The sequence below is a fragment of the Saccopteryx leptura genome, chromosome 1 (assembly GCF_036850995.1).
Source record: "Saccopteryx leptura isolate mSacLep1 chromosome 1, mSacLep1_pri_phased_curated, whole genome shotgun sequence".
In the NCBI taxonomy this organism is placed as follows: Eukaryota; Metazoa; Chordata; class Mammalia; order Chiroptera; family Emballonuridae; genus Saccopteryx; species Saccopteryx leptura.
Genome location: NC_089503.1, coordinates 324,952,501 through 324,958,648, shown reverse-complemented (window position 1 = coordinate 324,958,648; position 6,148 = coordinate 324,952,501). Strand labels below are relative to the sequence as shown.

General features: G+C 38.9%; 1 pseudogene; it reads left to right on the top strand.

The window, feature by feature from the left end:
• The first annotated feature begins 4,744 nt into the window (after positions 1 to 4,744).
• LOC136389481 (armadillo repeat-containing protein 1 pseudogene) lies at positions 4,745 to 5,533 on the top strand (annotated as a pseudogene).
• Positions 5,534 to 6,148: the final 615 nt, after the last annotated feature.

The window sequence follows — 6,148 nt, the reverse complement described above, 5'->3', positions numbered from 1 at the left end:
GCAACTATTACTAAATAAATCAGCCTAACAGCTCATGCAAATGGGAATCAGGAAGGTTCCATCTTTGCTCTGATTTTACTCTTTTGAAAAATAACTTGCCATGCTTCCATTTCATGTTTCCATCAGTGGGGGAAAGGCTACCACCATATAAGATAATAGTCTCAGATAGGGTTGATTTTATTTTTAAAATCTGACCATTGTTGAACATCTCAAAGATGGGCAGTCTTGAAGTAAATAGGTAATATTATTCATATTGTAAATGTTCTTCCAAAAATTGTTCTTACTTTCTTAGGATTAGGTCTTAGTCACAAAGGAAAAAGTTAGTTTACATTATCTGAATTGAAGAGTGATGGAAATCTTTTTATGTTACATTATTTTCTCTCTCTAGATGCTACAATAGTTAAATAATCAGCATACAATGTTATTTTCCGCTGATCTCTTTTGAAATTTCCAAAAAAGAAATGATTAAAGTCTTAATACTTGAAAATGGATGGCCGTATAGGGAGACTGGACTTTAGACAGCATAAGCATTATAAATCTGAATTCAAATCACTAAACAATGCAGAAAATGGGTAAGGGGGTAATGGTAAGGAGTGAGAATCATACCTAAGAAAAATGTTACTTGCCCCATAAAGTTGCCTAGCACCGATCCTGACTCCTACTCTTACTCTACTTCTATATGTGTCTTGTTTTCAGTTGAAAAAACAGTCTGTTTTATTTAACCAAATCCCCTTCCCTCATGCTCTCAGAGTGGGATTCATCCAACTGTGGCTCTACTCTGGTTCTGTGCTGGCTGTCATATAGTCCCAATTCAGACAGCATGATAGGGTGCTAAAGAGTTTTCCCTGTTTACCACTAACTTACTGTGTGATCTTAACAAATCGCTTAGCTTCTCTGGACCTCATTTTTATCATTATAACATCCCAGAGTGGCAATGGATGATCTGTCAGTCTTACCAAGGAAAAAAAGAGAAGAACTCACATCAATCAGGCTTTATAATTTTTTCAGCAGAGAACATATGTTGTCTCATGCATCACCGCTCTGCCTCTTACTAATCATATGTTCTTGGGCAATTTATTTCATCTCTCTTTGCCTCTATAAACAGGGGAAAATACTACTTACTAGATTATGATGTTATGATAATAAAATGAAGTAGCACAATAAAGCACGTAGAACAGTCTTGATACCAAATAAATGCTTGGTAAATTTTAGCTATTATCATAGTTAATAAAAGCCATTAGTTCCTTCAAGAATAATTTTTATTTTAAAGAAAACATGAAGCTCCATCAACATCCCTGAAACACTACAGGCTTTAGAGTTATTGTTATAATTGTCCATGAAGCTATAGTTATTGTTGCTTCCTACTAATAATGTTTGACAAACTTTTAAAAAGTAAAAATGGGTATTACTATCACCAATTACTCTGAATTCAAAGTGAATAAAGACATTTTATTCACATATATTGTAGTCAACAAACCAGAAAAAGTAATCTTAATTCCCCTTCCCAGGTGATCGCCATCTTTTGATAACTAGCTCATAAAGCAACCCTTGAGATAGTGGACAAAATACAGAGGAAGATCACACACCTCCATAGGAAAAACTTTCAAATTAAATTTTGAAATGCTAAGTCAAAAATTTTTACCTCTCCAAGCTGACTTTTAATAAAAACATGTATTTCTTAATGGAGTGCACTGTAGATATTTGTGCCGCGAACACGAATTTCAACCAACTGCCTTCCTTCCTTAACCTTCTTTAAGAAACAATTATTATCTGATGAAGGACACTTTTTCCTTTCCTGTTACCACTCATTTCCATCAGCACGTTCCTGGTGCTGTTCCTGAATGGAGCAGTTATTAAAACAATTCCTATTAACATGAGTTTCCCCAGAAGCAAGAACATTTAAGAATTGTTCTTAATAGGAAGTGATTAAAGCACTTATGATACTAAGTCTGTCTTCCGTTACAATGCATTTTTCACTTGTCATATATATATATATATGTATATATATGTACATATATATACATATATATATATATACATATATATATATACACATATATCTACCTTGGTAGTTGCACATGTATGATTTCGTTTTCTCTTTTCTTTTTGGAATTTAGAAAATGTTAGCTCTGGAAGTGGTTAATGTGACAAAAAACACATTATGAAAACACTCCACTTCAGTTCAAAATGATGGCAATAAGTGGAATCCTCTGTATCATGGAACACCTAATGCAAACAAGATGTGGAGTGTGTTCCTAGATCAAAACTTTTAAATACCAAGTAGCAATAAATGGGAAAAATAAATCACATACGAGGATCACTGGACTAGTAAACAGTGAAGATGCTTCATACTTACACACCAGCAAAGCAATATGAAAAAGTGGCCCTGGCTGTCATAGACTATTACTGAGTGATGAACTTCTTTTTAGTCCTTCTAACTTAAAAAAAAAAAAAGACAAAAATGCTGGAGAAAAAATAAGCTTCTCTCCTGATTCCATCAGATTAGTTGTCAGTAAAACAAACTGCTATGTATCATCTGTTTGGTGACAGAAAAAAATATATATTGAGATCAAAGATAATCAAGGTACACCTGGTTATTATTTGTAAAGACTTAACAGTAAGTTTTTAATGATTAATTTATCTGCCACATAACGCCTTAATAGATCATGTGGAACATCAAGGGAGGAATGTGGTACTGCATTTCTAAAGCCTCTTTCTATGTCTCTGAATGATAATAGGCATGGAAGCCATCATTAGTCTTGTTAGACGATGGTTCCTTTAGGAATCTCCTATGTGTTACCTTTTAGAGGGAAGGTCAGCGAAGTCACCCCCTGGGACTCCCCGCAGGATACAACTAACACAGGCATAAACTGTATGGAAATGGCTAAATTATCTTTACTGAGACCTTGGTCTTTCGCATCAATCAAGTCCTTCCGAACTAGTAAAACAGATAAGCACCCTGCTGGCAAAAGTGTTACTATCCTTATGCTTGTCATGACTGGCACTACAAATGTAACAATAAACAGGCAGATATTTGTCTTACTTCCTTAAAAAACAAAATAAGTGTGCCGAAAGACATATGATTGAGAGGACTGTTTGTTTTAATCGGGAGCGGGAGGGATAAAAGAATTGCTAAACGGATTCTGATTCTGAGTCACTGTTGCTCTCAGTCCCTTCTCAACAGACCCTTAATCCAGGAATCCAATTGTAACTGCTATCGGAGCACATGGAGAAGGTAATAGGCATCTGACAAGCCAAAACAAAGCGAGCCGGGACCCTACGGCTGCCTTGTGGGAGGGGGCGGGCAGATTTATCCACCCTCACGTCTTTGCTTCCTGAGAGTGGAGCCCGTGTCAATGCCTCATCCTGACACCTAACTCATGGGGGAATTATAAGTCATCAATACCAATGACTGTAAAACACTTTGTAAATAAAAATGGCTTAGAAGTTCCAATTAACAACAGAAAGTAACCCTCTGGGGTGTACCAGAGAGAAATAACTACAGCCATAAATAAGCAATGGTTGGTTTAGGTGCACCTCCTATTTCACTGCCATTAAAAATGGGCTTCCTCTCCATCGCCAACCTGAAGACCCAGCTATAATTTCTTTCCTTATGTATCCTACCCAGTGTCCTGGCTTAGGAGAGGAAGGGCTGAGGAAACACAGGACTGAGAGCATCCACTACTTTAACACCAGTGCTCAGTACACATGTACACATTTTAATCTTTCTTCATGAGAAATGACCACAGCAATCGGGATGGTATTTAAATAGCCAACTGGGTGACTGCTACAGATGTGCAGTAAAGAGGTCTCAGAAGTAAGAGGCCCAAGGAGTTGCTTAGGCCAGCTTTTAGTGTACTTCCCTGCTTGCCCATGCAGAGATACATGATGGATTGTAAGTATAGCCCAGGAAGTGTCCACCGAGCCTATACCATTTTACAGGCACACGCTGGTTACTTCCAATATATTAAGGTGACCAACATTTTACAATGAAAGGGAGGACAAAAATAAATTGAAGAAAACAATATCGTAAATAAAAGAAACATTTTATTCATTGCAACAATAATACACTATAATATGATAAATGCATAATAAAAACATTTGTAATATTTTATATTGTAATTATGCTTATATGCCTATTAATTTTTAATAATAATTGTAAGAAAAAAGTACTCATTTAGATACAAATACGTCACATCACATGCAATGGATTGACTCTGCATCGTTAGTCTTCCAATATCAAAAAGGAGGACATGTAGGAGGATACTTTTTGAGGGAGGACGGAACTTACAAAAGAAGGACTATCCTCTCTAAAGGAGGACGATTGGTCACCTTAATATGTCATTTGTACCTGTTGAAAAGCAGAGAGTTTGGGCTCTCTCAGTCTCTCCTTCACTTGCTCTGGGAGATACCAGCCATTATATTGTTAGCTGCCCTATGGAGAGCCCCACATGGCAAAAAACTAAGGGAGGCCTCTGGCCAATAGCCAGCAGGGAACTAAGGCCCTCTGTCCATCAACCTGTGAGAACCTGAATGCTGCTAACAATCATGTGACTGAACTTGGAAAAACAGCATCAGATGACTGTAGTCTCACTGACACCTTGAAAGCAGCCTTATTAGAGACCCTGAGCCAGTGGGATCCAGCTAAGCTGCATATAGATTCCTCCCACACAGAAGCTTTTGGACAATAATGGTTGTTGTGGATTTAAGAAGACTTTGTTTGTGTGTATGGATGACATAGAAGATGAACTCTTTTTTCTCCACCATGAATGAAGAACTTCATGCTCTCCCACTAGTTAACCAGTTATAGGATCTAGCAGCAGACCCATTAAATAGCAGAGCCATTGCTCAGGAGCAGGGATGTATGCCTGGTCGTATTTGTGGACCAATCCCACCTACGCTGTTGTCCGCTCGGCTTTGCTCGCTCCTCTATACTTGGCAGAATGCTGTGCTAACAGAGAAAAGAAAAGGAGAACTGGGTATGATTGGGAAATATTAGACAGAAAATTACAACTCCAGGAGGAATAAAACTGCTGGCCTCTGATAGGTAGGACAGTCTTCAGTCTTCCAATATGGCAGAAAGTGATAGTTTCAGTAAAATGAATTGATGTTGAGGGAAAGCTCAGTTTTTCCCTGGCAACTACAAACAAACACGCCCAAAGACTGGTTTTGCGTGTAGATGGTCTTGGTGATGGCGTCTCAGAAGAATCCATGTGAACAGGCTTTGTTAAAATTAAGGGCATTTTTAGTTTTACTTTTCAAATGGCTAATCACGGACATGTGGTGTGAATCCACTCAGATTTAAAAGCAGAGGCTTTGGCAGCAGCGATAGCCTCAGCTGACGTTATGGTGCTGGTCCCATTCCGTGACATGGCTGTGGAAGTGGAAGAATATCCTGACTCCCTGCCTGAGCATGAGAGACTCACAAAGAAGCAGGACAAAACAGGGTCCTAGGGTAGCTCCCACCTGGAGGGAGGGGGCTAGCTGGCTCTGCGCAGCTGAAAACTTTTTATCTACATGGTTTTACTGGTGACTTCTATATTGGGCACAAGGATTGTGTGAATGAACAAGGGGCCAGTTTTTCCTTGTTGTGGTAAACTATCAAATACAATTTGTAATATGTTATGAAAAGTTTTTAGATGACTTAATTAGGTATGCTGCATTTTACTTTATACGGGACTTTTTTGCACCAATAAGTGGTAAAAAAAAAAAAAAAAGACAGAGGCTACAGGTGGAGTTGTTTTGTTTGTGAAGGTCTTATAGATTCGTTAAGGCAACTATAACATCATTTTTGAAAATATATTATGGCCCTGGCCAGTTGTCTCAGTGGTAGAGCATCAGCCAGGCATATGGATGTCCCAGGTTTGATTCCTGGTCAGGGCACACAGGAGAAGTACCCATCTGCTTCTCCATCCCTCTTCTTCTCACTTGTCTCTCTGTGTTTCCCGCCCTCTTCCCCTCCTGCAGCCATGACTTGACTGGAGAGAGTTGGCCCCGGGCACTGAGGATGGCTACATGGCCTCCACCTCAGGTGGGTAGAAGAGCTTGGTTGCTGAGCAATGGAGCAACACCCCAGATACGCAGAGCATCACTCCCTAGTGGGCTTGCAGCGTGGGTCCCTGTCAAGGTACCTATAGGAGTCTGTCTC